This window comes from Jaculus jaculus, chromosome Y (assembly GCF_020740685.1).
Source record: "Jaculus jaculus isolate mJacJac1 chromosome Y, mJacJac1.mat.Y.cur, whole genome shotgun sequence".
Classification (NCBI taxonomy): Eukaryota; Metazoa; Chordata; class Mammalia; order Rodentia; family Dipodidae; genus Jaculus; species Jaculus jaculus.
This window is the reverse complement of record NC_059126.1, coordinates 4990222-5007786: the sequence shown is the minus strand read 5'-3', so window position 1 is coordinate 5007786 and position 17565 is coordinate 4990222.

Below are 17565 nucleotides of genomic sequence, written 5' to 3'. Positions count from 1 at the left end.
TAATGTTTCACCAAAGAAAAGTATGAATGTAAAGAGATGGCAACAATTTTTAAATATAAAATAGACATTCTGGCATTGAGAAATTAAGTACTTAATTAAAACATTCAAGTGCTGCAGAGATTGCTTAGTGGTTAAAACAACTTGCCTGCAGTCAAAGGACCAAGGTTCGATTCCCCCAAACCCATGTAATCCAGATGTACAAGATGGCACAGATATCTGGACTTCACCTGCAGTGGCTCGATGTCCTGTCATGCCCATTCTCTCTCTCTCTGTCTACCACCGCCCCCTCTCTCAAATAAGCAAATAGAAATATTTTTAAAGCATTCATTAGAAGGATTGAAGAAGAGATTGAAGCAGGTGGGAGACAGTAAAGTAGAAGACAGATTGAGGAAAAGCACATTCACTTTAAGCAACAGCCACTTTGAGCAGAGAAAAATGTAATGAGCTTCAATGTCAGATCATACACATCACATGTACAACGAATGATGAAAAGGTATAATATAAAGAGAGAAGAAGGAGAAAATGGTAGAAATAATATTTGGAAAACAACAGATGAAAATGTCCACAATATGGCAAAAGAAATTGAACTGTAAACCCAAGAAATTCAATAAATTCCACACAAGATAAACACAAGGCTATCAACATACAGACACAACATAGTCAAATTATCCACAGAAAAAGAAAATCTTGAAATAAGTTAGAAAAAAACAACTTAGCATATACAATAGATATTCAAGAAACTATCCACTGATTTTTCATGAGGAAACAGGAGTATCTGAAGGCAATGGGATGAAGTAGTAAAGTGCTGAAATAAAAGAAAACCACCAGGAATTCTTTCTAAAATAAAAAATATAGACATTCACACATTAACAAAAGTGAAGAAATTTATCAATAGCAAACCATCTCTACAAAAAATCCTAGAGAACCTTCCTGGTAGACATGAAATAACACTAGATAGCAGTGCAGGCATAACCAGCACAGCAACAAAGAAAACACACAGGTAAGCATTAAAAATAACATAAATGTATATTTTTGATGTTATTTTTAAAATCATGATTAGAAACAATTGCATTAGGGTTAGAGAGTTGGCATAACAGTTAAGGTGCTTGCCTGCAAAGCCTCAGGACCCATGTTTGAATCTGAAGGTCCTATGTAATCCAACCACACAAAGAGACCCAGGCATGCAAGGAGGCTGCACATGTGCAAGATGTGGTGCATATGTGTGGTGTTTGATTACAATTGCTGAGGTCCTGGCATACCGATTTTCTTTCTCTTTCTCTCTCCCTCTCCTACTTTGCTCACTCTCTGTTCTCACTCTCACTCTTTTGTATAAAAAGGCCAGTCTGTTGGGCTTGCCTCAAAAAATAAATTTAACAAATAATTTCATTTAGTAGAAATTATAAGTCTGTTAATGGAAATGAAATGTATAAAGACAATCTATATAATAATGTAACATAATAGCATAATAAGAAGGAGCTAGAGTATAGGAAAGTTTTGGTACACTATTGAAATTAAACTGGCTTTCATGTAAAGTAGATTGTTCTGGATTAATATGTTAATTAAATCAATAAGGAAAATGCCAAGGCACAAACAGATGTCTTCACATGTGAATTCTACTCTATGTGCCAAAATGTGTTAAGTCAGCAACTCAAAATAATATTATAAAGTAGTAGCAAATATATGTATAGATATAATACTTTAAAGTAGTACCAAACATGTATATACATATATAATTTGGAAGACTTTAGGTATATAGAAATGTTTCTAATGGAGGAGTTTGAAAGCATTGCTTATAATTTCAGATATGGAAGCTTTTTACCAAGTACTTTGCATTCATCAACTTATTAATTCATTTAAATAGTATTATACAGCAAATTATGCTCTATGATGTTTTCAACATTAGGTTCATTCAATTGGTAAGGTCTTGAGCTGATAAATCTCTACATACCAGCACCTCAAGCTCCAGTCACAATGGTGATTCCACAGACCCTCTGAGCAGTATCAAGACATGTAGACACAACAGCTGCCACTGAGGGGTGGGGCTTCAGGGCAAGCAGAGAGGAGCAGGTGTCATTTAGTTACCTTGATGAAATTCCGCAGTAAGTTGACAAATACTTTGTCATGCTAATTCCTATTGCAGAGTACACTGGGATATTCAAGAAATGACAGTATCCAATGGAAAACGCAACTGCCCTTCTTGTCACATATTCTAGTGATACCTGGATATGTGGATCAATATGATTAGGACATAGAAGCTTTATTTCTTTTTCAAAACATCCCTTCCATATCCCTGAAAATATGCATAAGGAAAGTATCTATTAAAAAAAGAAATAGACTTGAATAAAAGTAAAAATAAAAAAGAAATAATTGTTTGGGGTGGTTGTGTCAGATGTAGAGCAGGCTTGAATTTAGTGTCCCTTGGAGAACCTGATTGAAAGGTAGTCTTCTGGCTCCTGTCTGGTAGATTAATGGTAAAAAATCTCTTACCCCAAGATAAAACCTTCCCAAAACAACAATACTATTTCCATGAACCTACAGTATACAAACATTATGGTTTATATCAAATACCTGTTTCCCTTCTAGGAGGCTGACATGTTGGTAGGAGTTAGGCAGCCATTATGTGATCATCAATTCCTAACACCCTTGGGTGGTAAGTATCTAATGAGCTCCTGAGGAAGATGAGACTTCAGTGACGTTTGTCACAACTGTTGTCACCATTCATTTCTGAAGGTGTTAGGTAACACCCCTGGGACTCTATTTACAGTGATCTTCAGAAGTTTCATCCTAGGTTTTTCAGATGTGGTTCCATGAGCCTTGTGTCTTACTGATTTTGTTTGGTAGCTTTGCTATGAATGTGAGCCAGGTAAAAACACATTCTAAATCCTGTGAGCCCTGCTACACACATGGAGATGATCTTGGTGTGGTGGTTTGATACAAGTGTCCCCCATAAACTTTGGTGTTCTGGATGCTAGGTTCCCCAGCTGATAGCAACTGGAAATTAATGCCTTCTGGAGGCAATGTGATGTTGGGAACAGTTTTATGGATATTATAGGCAGTTTCCCCTTGCCAGTATGTGGCACAATCTCCTGTTAACTGTTGTCCACCTATGTTGGCCTGGGGTTGATGTCCACCCTATGCTCCGGCCATCATTTTTCCTGCCATTGTAAATCATCCCCTTGAGCCTATAAGCCAAAATAAACTCCTTTATCCCACAAGCTGCACATTGTTGGGTGATTTCTATCAGCAATGCAAAATGTACTGCTATAGTAAAGTGGTACCGAGGGGTGGAATTGCTGTTAGACACCTGTGTGGCTTTTGTTTTTGGAGCTTATTTTCAAGAGGGATATGGAAGGATTTGAAACCATGGCCTAAGAAACACCTTGCAGTGTTGTAAGCTTGGCTTGATGATCACAATTGAAAGACCTGAATGCAGTAAGAACTGTGGACTGTGAGGTTTGGCTTATGAGGGTGAGAAATATCTTTGTGTTGACTGGGCTGACAGTTTGTGTGAGAAGCTTGCTGTTATGCCTGTGTCCTGAGAAGTTGTGCAGAGTTGCTTTGTGTAGAAATGAACTGGTGAGGGCAGATGGATATGGCATAGTAAAAAGGAAATATTTGATCCTAAAGTGCTGCCTATTTGAATACCTGCAAATTGTTTGTGAGATTACAACCTTTCACATTGAGCCAGCTGACCTTCACTGGGAAAAAAGAAGGAATGTAGACTCTTTTGAAGGTACTTTATTGCTCAAGGAGTATCCTGGTCATCAAAGTCTGCTCCTCCCAACCCCAGATTAAAAATTGGCACCGTACCTAGTATTGCAGAATATGAGAAATGCAGGAAAGAGAAGGTCATTGAGTTTGCAACATGATCATTTAGAAATGGCCAGGGGCAGTATGAAGCAATTTTGCTGGATAACTGTATGGAGTCCCAACGGAGCCATGAGGATGAATCTTGGATTGCAGTGGAGATCCAGTGGAGATTCTGGGACCATGAGATAGATGCTAAGTAAAGCTGCTGGCCCTGATTAAGTTTTCTGGACTGTAAGTAGCCTAGCTGTAGGGTCAGAATTGGAATGCCAGAGACTTGATCATGGTTACAATTATTGGACTTGGAGATATGTCACTGGCCAGAGTTGTTGGACTTGAAGCTACAGAGTTTGATGTTTGCTCTGGTTGTTTTAACTCTTGAACTGGTTGAATGTGTCTATGCTATGCCCAATGCCAATTTTTACAGTGTGAATGTTTATTCTGTGCCATTATGGGTTTTCTGAGGTTACTTTTTGGTATTATTGCTCAGTTAAGAGATCTTGGATTATGGGGATGTATGGATATCATTGGAATTGATAAAAACTATGGGGTTATGGGAACGTGTAAAGAGGGACTGAATGCATTATATTTTCCATCAAGTATAGATATCAGTTTATGGGGGCCAGGGACAAATGTGGTGGCTTGAGTCAGGTATCCCCCAGAAACTTAGGTGTTCTGGATGCTAGATTCCATAGCTAACTGCAATTAGAAATTAAAGCCTCCTGGAGGCAGTGTATTGTTGGGGGAAGGCTCATGGATGTTATAGACAGATTCTCCATGCCAGTGTGTGGCACACTCTCCTGTTGCTGTTGTCCACCTTATGTTGGCCAGGGGGTGATGTCCACTCTCTGCTCATGGCATCATTTTCTTTGCTTCTCCTTGGGCCTGTAAGCTGAAATACACCTCTTTTTTTTCCCCACAAGCTGCTCTTGGTTGGGCAATTTCTACCAGCAATGTGAACCTGACTGCAACACTTGGTATAGAAATTTTTACAAGGAATGCCATTGTCAGAATTTACTTTGCTATTTAAATTACATTATATTTCCATGATGAAAATGTGAAGAGTAAGTTGAATTTAAATAATATCTGACTAGTAAAGAAAGAATTTACTTTGATCTATCCAGCTATAAATTAGTGAAAATGTTGTTGCATCATTTATCTTTACCAATGAAACTTGTCTCATGCATATCTCTTGAGCACCTCTTGTGCTACATTTGGACAAGTCATGTTAATAACTAGCATGTTGGTTCAATGTGGATGTGAATATGTTCCCGGACATAAGATAAGATTATACAAGACAAAGATTAATAAATTCTTCTGTCCTTATCATATCACCAAAAAAGTTCATGAGCAGATAAAAATTTCCTAAGCACTTATAGATTTCGTTTTATTTATTTATCATTTTCCTATATTTATCATAAGTGAAATTGGCTTGATGTATATAAGAACATTAATTTGGTTTTTGTTATTTATTTATGCACTTACTTACAAGATAGAGAAAGGGAGGGAAGAGAGAATGGGTGCACCAGGGCTTGCTAAAACCACAAATGAACACCATATGCATGTACCACTTTGTGTTTAGGCTCTATGTGAGCTCAGGCTATCAGGCTATATCAGCCATCTCTCTAGCCCTAGGAATAGTAGCTTGAACTCCAGTGAGCACATGTCTTCACCAAACAGGTTGAGATTGATACTGTACTTGTATTTATATTGTGATTGATGGTGCACTTTTAGGCTCTCTTTGGGTCTGTTTTACTTAAATAATAAGTCATCCCATTTGAAGACTAAGCATATTTCTGGGAGGTAAGAACAGTGTGTATAAATCTTGAGTGGAAAGCTGGGCGTGGTGGCGCACACCTTTAATCCCAGCACTCGGGAGGCAGAGGTAGGAAGATTGCCATGAGTTCAAGGCCACCTTGAGACAACAGAGTTAACAGAGTGAGATCCTAACTCGAAAAACAAAACAAAACAAAAAAATCTTGAGTGGAGATCATAAGCTCCTCTACATTCTCTCACAATCTTCTATTTTAAATTGTTGCTATAAACTCTAGAAGTTCAACTTCAAAAATATAATGGAAAACTGTTCTGTCAGTACCATTTACTGCAAATATAATTAATTAGAAAGAAAATAAACATCCAGACATGCAATTTGAAATAATTCTCTTTCATTCTTGGCAACTGATCCATCTGTTACTTTTTAGAAGCTTGAGGTGAACCAGCATCCTGAAATTAAAACAAAAAAGTTTTAAAATCTCATCTCATGATTGAGTTGAGAGGTAAAGGGAATAAACAATTTTCAGTTAGTTCTCCCATGAATAGGTCCTTTGGAAGCATGAATAAGAGAAGCCACAGAACAACAAAAAAACCAGATTTTTCTCATATGATCAAGCTAGTGATTCCAGAAGTCCTCTTAGACCAGCCTCATAGTCAATGTGAATTCTAAGATAAATATGTGGAGAAACTATGAAAACCGTATCATACAAGTTTTGTAGCAGATATTAATCACACATAAAACATGAACTTTGCCTTTAAGACAGACAAGACCACAGAATAGTAGGTATGGTAAGGAAGAAACGGAAGACAAGATAATATTTTCAATTTATCTATTTTGTAATTATTCCAGGACAGAACAAGATACATTTCAGGAAATCTATGAACAATTGTAGCTGATCAATACAGAGATTGCCAGTATACAAGAATGGATGAGATCATTCATTATGATCAATACTTTGGGGCTAGAGAGATTGCTTAGTGGTTAAAGTGCTGGCCTGCCAAGCCTAAAGACCCATGTTTGACTCTCCAGGTCCCATCTAAGCCAGACAAAAGGTGATGCAAGTGTGTAAGGCTGCACATATGTACTAGATGGCATACATGTCAAGAGTTCGAGCACACTGGCTAGAAGTTCTGCCAGTATTTTCTTTCTCTCCCTCACCCACTCTCCCTCTTCTACTCTTCCATTATAAAAGTCCAATCTGTTGGGCTTGCCTCAAAAAGATTAAAAATTAAAGAAAAAATCTCAATCCCTCAGAAATAAGATGGTATAAACCTTGAAGAGCAACTTTTAAGAGGATACCAGAACTATCAAATATATACAGTAATATCATTTAAACAAAAAGAACCACATCTGGGCTGGAGAGATGGCTTATTGGCTAAGGCATTTGCCTTCAAAGGCTAAGGACCCAGGTTAGATTCACCAGGTTACCAGAGGCACAAGGTGGCACATGTGTCTGGAGTTCACTTGCAATGGCTAGAGGCCCTGGTTTGCACATTCCTTTTTTCTTTCTCTCTCCCTACCTCTCTCTCTTTCTTCCTGTCTGTCTGTCTGTCTCAAATAAAAAAGAGGACTGGAGAGATGGCTTTCTGGTTAAGGTGCTTGCCTGAGAAGCCTAAGGACCCATGTTTGACTTTCCAGAACCTACATAAGCTAGATGCAAGGTTGCACATGCCCACTAGGTGGCACAAGCATGTGGAGTTTGATTGCAGTGGTTAAGGCTGTGGCACACCAATTCCTTCTTTCTTTCTCTCTCTGTCTCACTTGCTCTCTCTAGAAAAGAAAAAAATACCCTCATTGCCTAAATGTTGTCATGAAAGTCCTGTGTGTTGGAGCCAGGAGTAATCAAAGAAGTGAGCCTGAGAGTCAAACTAATGGGCATCATGTACCTACCTTTCATACCATGGCTAAGCACAGGACCTTGCACATACCTCTTAACGGAAGAACTGGCCTTGAGAACAGTGGTGGGGTCAGAGGAGAGAATAACGAGGTTCAGAATCAAATCAAAAAGGCAGTGAGCATACATACTCTGAAAACCTTTGGCTAAGGAAAAGAAACCAAAGGTAGTAGTGCTTATTTTATGAGGATACAATAAACACTCAAAAAGTCTACTTGAGAAAAAGAATTTAAAGTTGTAATTTTATGAGGACAGTCAGGATAAAATAAAAGTCTGTTTTCTGTTATGTTGGTGGAAGAGTTGGGCATGGTGCACATAAAGGATAAGCCACAGACAGTGAGAGAGAGACTGAAGAGGAAAAAAAGTATTGATAGTCTGACTGGAGGTTCCTCAATAGATCCAGGAGTTCATTAAACTTCTAATTCAGATCTCCAGCTGTCTGGCTGGAGGAGGAGTCACTGTGGGCAGGTGGCTCCTGGTGTCCAGCTCTAAGGTGTTACTGGAGGCAGATTTGAATTCCAGCTAAAGGTATGAAGAGTGTTAAAGCTCTGCCTCAGGTTCCTGGAATGTGCTTGCTTTTGGTTGGTGACTGGTTTTCCCTCTGCAAAGATCTGTGTAAAGGGGTGCAGATATAGAACTTACTCAAGTTTTGTAAGTTTCAAATAAATCCCATTCCTCCCATAAACTGTGTGTGATTTAGTTTCATCCCAGTGAAGCTGACTACTACAGAACTGGTACAAGAGTGGGGTAAAGCTGTTCGATGACTCTGACCATGTGGATTTTTGTCTTTTGGAAATGGTACTTGAAAATGAAGATGTCTTCCACAGCAGTAAGCCAAGTTTTATGGACTATGATGGTGAGAGTTTTAAAATGCTCTGTACACAGGGAATTGTATTGGGAGGCTTTGCTCTTTAACTATCTAAGATGGAAAAAAGATGGTTGAGCACTCTGTTGGAATCGGGCTACTGGCATAAGAACTTGGCTGCATTTTGCTGCCCATCCCAGAGAGTTTGATCAAAGTTAACTTTATACTGGACTAATATCATTGGCTAAAGATATGGAACTGAGAGATATAAGATTTAAAATTGGAGATATTCAAACACATTTAAAGTTTATTGGCCCAGAGTCTGGTTTTAGATTACTAAAGCTGCTATTGTCAAATACATTAGCATTTGAAAGGAAGATGGCCCATCAATTTTACATTGAAACAATGAAAAGGATGGCTGAGGAAAGACTAAATGGTAGAAATTCAAACTCTCATGAAAGAAGGTCATGATTTCTTTTGTTCCTGAATTAACAACCTGACTGTGTCCACCACACCTGGTATTGGTTTCCAAAGCATGAAAAAAATATGTGAAGTGCATATGGTTCCATGAGCAGCTGCTGAGATGTAGCATGGGACAGGGCAAAATGGACCTTGATAAAAAGAGACCAGTGAAAGTCTCTGGCCTCAACTGTAGGCCCTCTATGAAAAGACACCTCCTCCTCCACCGCATGGGTTCAGAAGACCTACTGTTTTTCAAAAGATACTGGAAGAAGACTCTTGAACCTGGCTGGAAGGGCCCTCACACCATGATCATAACCACTCCAACAGCCATCAAGGAAGACAGTATCCCAGCTTGGATACATCACTCACACATGAAGCCTATTGGCCCACATATCAATACAGATGACTACACACCTGAAGGGAAGCCAGGACTGTGGCAAGTCATGGCGAACTCACAAGACCCACTCAAATTGAAGATCCATAAGCCAGAGACTCAATGATGAAAATCTTTATCCACCTGAACCTTGTGAAAGCCCTGGTTGGGGGTTGAGACCACATCAGACATAACCCTCATGAAGCTGTTACTACCAAATTGAAACTCTGGGGCCCTGAGTATTCCCCATGACACCTAGGAAGAGTATTGCATACTTTTGACATTCACCTGTCCAGTGAGTACCACTTTTCAAGTCTCCCCTATAGATCTTTGTGCCCTGGCCGGTTAAGGTATGGAGACATCCAAATACAAAGGATGGGAATTGTTGATGCTATGAAGAGCAACAAAATGCCATGGCAACCTATGAAAATGACTGCCAGGAACAAAAACTTGCAAATGTGCAATGTTATGTTTTCCAAGAGACAAATGACTATAGGACTTGTGGAGGAATGGAAAGCTTTTGTTGATATAAATGGGGATATGATACCAATGGCCCCTAGGTGAAGAATAATTGGGGTCTTATCCAGATCAGTAGAGCAAAAAGACTAGATATCACAGGGAAAAGACACCCTATCTCCATCTCAATGACATAAAAAGGGACAAACAGGGCTGGAGAGATGGCTTAGCGGTTAAACACTTTCCTGTGAAGCCTAAGGACCCTGGTTCAAGGCTTGGTTCCCCAGGTCCCACATTAGCCAGATACACAAGGGGGCGCACACATCTGGAGTTCGTTTGCAGAGGCTGGAGGCCCTGGCACACCCATTCTCTCTCTCTCTCCCTCTATCTGTCTTTCTCTTTGTGTCTGTCACTCTCAAATAAATAAATAAATAAATGGACAAACAAGGGGAATTCTGGCAAAGATGGCAACCGCTGAGCTGCCCTGCAATTCCCAGGGAAAGAAAGGTTTTCTGTGACTTCTTATAAGTGGGAGAGCACAGAGGGGGGAAACAATGAATCCTGTATCCCCTCCTGGGTGGGTAGAACGCTCCTAACACCAAAGAGCCTTCCAACTGCTACAGCCCGGTGACCCACTGCCACAGCCCCAGACGCGCTTCTGCGGCTCTGCACCCACCGCTGCACTCTGTGCCCATCTCCAGGGACCTGTGCCCTCCTCCATGGACCCACGACCTGCCATCACAGTCCTGGACCCTGCCGCTGCTGCCACACCCACTTTCACACCCAGATCATGCACACAGATCAATGCCTGTCTGTGGAAGCTTAAACTGCTCTGCACACTTGCACACACTACTGTTTAGTGAGCCCAGTCCCACAGCAATTGCCACACAAGCCCAGACTGTGTCTCGCTTGTGCCAGCTCAGGAGCCCTCTCTTACCTATCTGCTGTGCCGCCATCCTACATTCTCCTGTGGCAGGGGAGCACAGACTGTTTCCAGGACCCAGGGTTCCCAGCCAGAGTTTGGGCTGCTTTAGGGCTTTGTACCTCAGTCTCCCTACAAGCTCAAAAGCAGGTAGATTTGGCACATTACCACTTAAGAATTCAGGCAACTTTGGCACCCCTGTCAGGCAGTAGATAGATGGCTTTGGAAAGTGGGAGCCAAAGCCCAGGCTGCCTGACAACTTCCCCAGGCTGCCTCATTTTCCCATTGCACTACAGCCCAAGCTGATTCACCCACCTACCTCCCCATACACTGTCATGGGCAGAGGACAGCACAAAAGAAATAACATGAATTATCAAATGCAAGAAAATCCAACTAGACCACCCAGTCCTACAATGAATGCATCTAACCAAAACATTGAAGAGTTATTAGGATCAGAACATCAAATTGAAGTTATGAGCAATGTAACCCTGATGAACCTAATGATATAACTTGCAGGAAAACAACAAAGGAACAATAATTGTGTGGATGCTACCATCACTAAGCTAGAACAAATTGATAAGAAATTGGAAAGAGATAAAGAGAGGTAAGAGTTTGAGGGACAGTGAAAAAAAAAAAAAAGAGGACCTTAAAAAACAGCTGGCCAAACTAAATGAAGACATAAAGAAATGCAGGGGTGGATTCCAAAAATCATCAAGAAAATCAGAAAATGATATGAAAAAGGAGCTTGACAAGGTGATGGAATGATACATAGAAAAGTAGTAGAAAATGCAACCTTAATTGAACAAGCCCAAAACTCTCTAGAGGCCATCAAGAACAGAGTCAGCAAAGTGAAGGATAGGAACTGTGATCAGGAATACAAGATGGAAGAAACAGTTTGAGAGTTAAAAAAACTTCAGTAAGTTCAAAAGTTCCTGTGAACAGAACATAAGGGAATTGTGGGATACATTTAAACATCCTAATATCAGAATCACTGGAATACCAGAAAGAAAAGAATTTCAGACCAAAGGCAGGGAGAACTTAATTTAACAAAATAAGTGAAGAAAGTCTCTTAAAAGAAATGCCTATCAAAATAATAAAAACCAACAGATCTCCAAACAAACTGGACCAAAGAAAAACTCTCCAAGACATATTATCATTAAGACTCTACACATTGACACCAAAGAGAAAATCCTAAAAGCAGCTAAGGAAAAACAGCACACTGCTATCAAAGGTAAACCCATCAGAATTACCTCAGACTTCTCAGTGCAAACCCTGAAAGCTAGAAGGTCCTGGAGTGATACTCTCCAAAGTCTAAGAACCTATGGATTCCAACCTAAACTACTCTACCTGGCAAAAGTATCCCTCATAATAGATGGTGAAAGAAAAACTTTCCATGACAAATCTCAGCTTAACAATTATATGAACACAAAACCAAACATACAGAGAGTATTTCAGGAAATTCTCCACAAAGAAGAAACAAATAACCAAACTCCAATGCCTACAAAAAGCATATCCCAACAACCAAACCCAGAGTAGGCACAAAAAACTTCAAAGCCCATGAAAACACCAACACACATCTATGACCACAATATGGCAGGGATCAAATAAAATCTCACAGCCATTTCCCTAAATATTAATGGCCTTAATTCACCCATCAAGAGACACAAGCTAACAGGGTGGATCAAAAAATTAGAACCCTCAACCTGTTGCCTTCAAGAAACCCACCTCACCCCTAAAGACAGACACCTCCTCAGGGCAAAGGGGTGGAAGACAATATTCCAAGCAAATGGGAATAAGAAACAAGCAGGTATAGCTATATTAATATCAGGTAAAATAGACTTCAAAACAAATATAATTCAAAAAGACAAAGAAGGCTATTTCATACTCATCAAGGGAACGATCCATCAAGAGGATATTACAATCATAAATTTGCATGCACAAAACACAGGGCACTTCAGTTCATAAAACAAAACCTACTTGACAAAAAAACAGAAATAACCACCGACACCATCTTAGCTGGGGACTTCAATACACCATTTTCAGTAATAGATCATCCAAACAGAAACTCAACAGGGAAGTAAGAGAGCTCAAAAATACCATTGAGCACTTAGACCTAACAGACATCTACAGAACTGTACACCCCAAATCCACAGACTACACATTCCTCTCAGCAGCCCATGGAACATTTTCTAAAATAGACCATATACTGGGTCACAAAGACTGCTTTCACATATTTAGGAAAATTTTGATAATTCCCTGCCTGATATCAGATCACAATGCTATATTGCTAGAAATCAACAACAAAAGACCCACCAAGAATCCCAAGGGCACCTGGAAACTGAACAGCACACTTTTAAACAATAAGTGGATAGTGGATGAAATAAAAAAGGAACTTGCAAAATTCCTGGAATTGAATGACAATGAGAACACATCATACCAAATCTTATGGGACACAATGAAGGTAGTCCTCAGGGGAAAATTCATAGCACTCAATGCCTTCATAGAAAAGACAGAGAGATCCCAAATCAATAACCTACCCATCCACCTAAAGGCACTGGAAAAATAAGAAAAATCCAACCCACAGAGCTCCAGACAGAAATAAACAATTAAAATTGGAGCAGAAATTAATGAATTGGAAACCAAGGAAACAATTAAGACAATTGACAAAACAAACAGCTGGTTCTTTGAAAAAATAAACAAGATTGAAAAACCCTGGCCAATTTGATCAAGCAAAAAAAAAAAAAAAAAAAAAAAAGGAGAAGCTTCAAATTAACAAAATTCAAAATGAAAAAGGAGGGATTACAACAGACATAAGTGAGATTGGGAGAATCATCAGGACTTATATCAAAAACCTCTACTCCACAAAACTGGATAATGTCTAGGAGATGGATAAACTCCTGGATGCATGCCATCTATCAAAGCTAAACTCAGAGCCAATCAATGACGTCAATGAACCCATTACACTCATGGAGAGTGAAAAAATAATGAAACCCCTCCCCCCCCCCAAAAAAAAAGAAGAGTCCAGGACCAGATGGCTTCTCAGCTGAATTCTATCAAACCTTCATGGAAGAAATCAAACAAATCTTCCTAAAACTGTGACACACAATTGAAGAATAGGGAAAGCTACCCAACTTCTTTTATGAAGCGAGTATCACCCTAATTCCACAACCAGGCAGACATGCCACAAGAAAAGAAAACAACCAACCTATTTCCCTAATGAACTTAGATGCAAAGATTCTGAATAAAATCCTCACAAACCAAATCCAACAATACATCAAAAGCATTATCCACCTTGACCAAGTGAGATTTATCCCAGGAAGAGAAGGGTGATTCAACATACAGAAATCTGTCAATGTAATACACCACATAAACAAGATTAAACATAAAAACCACATGATCATTTCGATAGATGCAGAAAAGGCCTTTGACAAGATGCAACATCACTTCATAATCAATACTTTGGAGAGAATTGGCATGTTTGGTTCATATCTTAACATAACAAATGCAATATTCAAATCTGCGAAAGCCCAAATAATACTTAATGGAGAGAGACTGGAGGAATTCCCATTAAGATCAGGAACAAGACAGGGATGTCCTCTCTCACCTCTGCTTTTCAATATAGTACTGGAAGTCCTAGCTCAAGCAATAAGACAGGAGAAGGAAATAAAAGGGATACAATTTGGAAAGGAAGAAGTTAAGTTAGCTCTATTCGCTGATGACATGATTGTATATGTAAGAGACCCGAGAGACTCCATCCCAAAACTCCTTAAGATGATTAACTCCTATAGCAAAGTAGCAGGATACAAAATCAATGCACAAAAATCAGTAGCATTTCTATATGCAAATGACAAAGATACAGAAAAAGAAATAAGGGACATAGTCCCATTTTCAATAGCAACAACAAAAATAAATAAATAAATAAATAAATAAATAAATAAATAAATAAATCTTGGCATATCATTAACCAAGGAAGTGAAAGATCTATACAAAGAAAACAGAAAATCCCTCAAAAAAGAAATTGAGGACTTGAGAAAATAGAAAGACCTCCCATGCTTCTGGATAGGCAGAGTTAACTTTGTGAAGATGGCAATCCTACCAAAGGCAATATATAGATTTAATTCAATTCCAATTAAAATCTCTACAGTGTTCTTCACAGAGATAGAAAGAATTATGTCAAAGTTCATATGGAAAGGTAGAAGGCCTCTCATATCCTCGCATATCATCAGCAAAAGAAATACCTTAGAATAACGTCAACCAAGGAAGTAAAAGATCTATACAACGAAAATATAAAGACTCTCAAAAAAGAAATTGAGGAGGACTTGGGAAGATGGAAAGACCTCACATGCTCCTGGATAAGCAGAATTAACATCGTGAAGATGATAATCCTACCAAAGGCAATATATAGATTTACCACAATTCCAATTAAAATCCCTACAGTGTTCTTCACAGAGATAGAAAAAATGATCTCAAATTTCATATGCAAAGGCAGAAGGCCTCGCATATCCAAACATATCCTCAGCAAAAGAAATACCACTGGTGGCATCACCATACCTGATCTAAAGCTATATTACAAAGCCATAGTAATTAAAAAAAAGCATGGTACAGGCATAAAAACAGGAGTATAGACCAATGGAATTGACTTGAGGACCTGACCTTTGGGTCAAGCAACTATAGCCACTTGATATTCGACAAAGGCCCAGACAATATAGGCTGGAAAAAAAAAAAAATAGCATCTTCAACAAATGGTGCTGGACAAACTGGATAACCACATGCAGGAAACTGAAACTTGATCCACACATTTCACCATGCACTACACTCAAATTCAAATGGAATAAAGACCTCAATATAAGACCAAAACTCGAATACTACTGGAAGAAAATTTAGGAACTACTTTTCATGATATAGGAATGGAAAAAGACTTCCTGAACAAAACCCCAGTTGCTCACGATCTTAAACAGTCACTCAACCAATGGGATCACATGAAGTTGAAGAGTTTCTTTACATACAAGCATACAATAAGCAAAGCCAATAGATTACCCACAGAATTTGAGAAAATATTTGTGGGTTATTCAACTGATAGAGCTTAATCTCTAGAATCTACAAGAACTCAAAAATCTACACAGTAAGAAGACAAATACCCCACTCACAAAATGGGGCAAAGAGCTGAACAGGCAATTCACAGAGGAAGAGATACAAATGGCAAACACACACTTAAGAAAATTTTCATCATCCCTATTCATCAGAGAAATGCAAATTAAAACAACTATGAGATTCCACCTTACCCCAATAAGGATAGTCGACATCAAAAAATCAAATGAAAATAAATGCTGGTGAGGATGTGGAGAAGCAGGGACACTCATCCACTGTTGGTGGGAATGTAGGATGGTACAACCAATTTGGAAAGCAATATGGAGACTCCTGAAAAAGCTGACTATAGAGATACCAACAGATCCAGTTATACCATTACTGGGCATCTACCCTAAAACCTTCAAACCACAGGCCAGAGAGATTTGCTCGACCGTGTTTGTAGTGGCTCAATTTGTAATAGCTAAGAGCCAGAATCAATCCAGATGTCCATCGCTAGAAGAATGGATAACTAAGATGTGGTATATCTACACAATGGAATTCTACACAACACTAGAAAAATGACACAAAGAAATTTGAGGAAAAATTGGTGAACCTGGAACAGATCATCTTCAGTGAACTTACCCAATCACAGAAAAAAAATCACCACATAGTCTCACTCATCTATAGCACCTAACCTGAATCTACCCAAGATACCGTACATACCAGCAAGCATCTCATGGACTAGAAACTAGCATAGATTGAGAGGGAGGGGAGGGAATAGAAGGGGTGGAAAACACTAATTTAGACCCAAATGGCAATGGTATCATAAAATTCTACTTCCTAAAAGGCAGACCAAATGGTTGAACCCTCACCAGGCCCTTATTGGAAACACCTGAACCACAAGACATTGGAGAGGGTAGGATCAATCTAACCTAAACCTTCTACATCTTCCCTCCCTGCTTCTCCCTCTCCCTACCTCTCTCTCTCTCTCCTCCATAATTCTTGTATATTAGTTATATCTTCCTCATTTTCTTACTGGGCACTGACCTGTGACTCTCAGTACCAGCATGGGGCTATCATCCATCCAATGAGCTTTCGATCAGAGAAACCTACAAGGTTTCCTAAAAGAATGACAGATTTCTGTCAGATTATTTGATGACCCACCAGTGGTAAGTGGTAAGACCCTATTGCTGAAGACACCATATGCATCTGACACGAAAAATGGAATGACATGGCTGGAAGCCAGGAGAGAGTCAGTCCCCAGACAGTCAGCATGTCTAGTGCCAGAAGGTGCTACATGGGGAACTTGGGGAAATAACTAATATCTCTCCAAGCAACTCATGTTCTAACCTACTTAGCAACAAATAACCAGTTGTGATGCCCACACAAGTGCAATAGTGGCACACAGCCATGGTGGGGAACCAACTGCACTTGATTTTGCTAACTGATCCCCTCAGTGGTATGAGACCCATAGCTGGAGCTAGGAAACAAGTCAGAATCATATCCAAACACAAGCCCACTCTCCAATATCAAGCTCCCATCCATCATGGGCTACAAGAGGGCCTACACCTATTAAATTCTCTATTAAAAAAAAGTAAGGGTTATTTTAATTATCCTGGAACTAACTTACTCTCCATTGGAGAATCTGCTTCTCTTTTTCACATAGATGCCAATCCTAAGGAGAGAGCTGCCCCAACATACCTCAAAAGGGGCCCAACTGAAACTAAGGACAACTGGCGAAACAAGCAAGGGTGATGTTTTCCTGTGAACCGGATACCAGCACAAGGGGGAAGGATGCAGAGAAAAATCAACTCCTACCAAATCAGAGAGCCAGAGCCTCAGAGGCCCCCAACACCTCAGCACTGAAGCAGACTAAAAATGAAACCAACATGGCTCAGGGAAATTTTGCAGAAGAGGGGGCGGAAGAATGTCAGAGCCACATGTTGGGTCAGGATATGCAGAGACATTTATATTACAAATAACTGTAGGCTAACTCCGCAAGGCA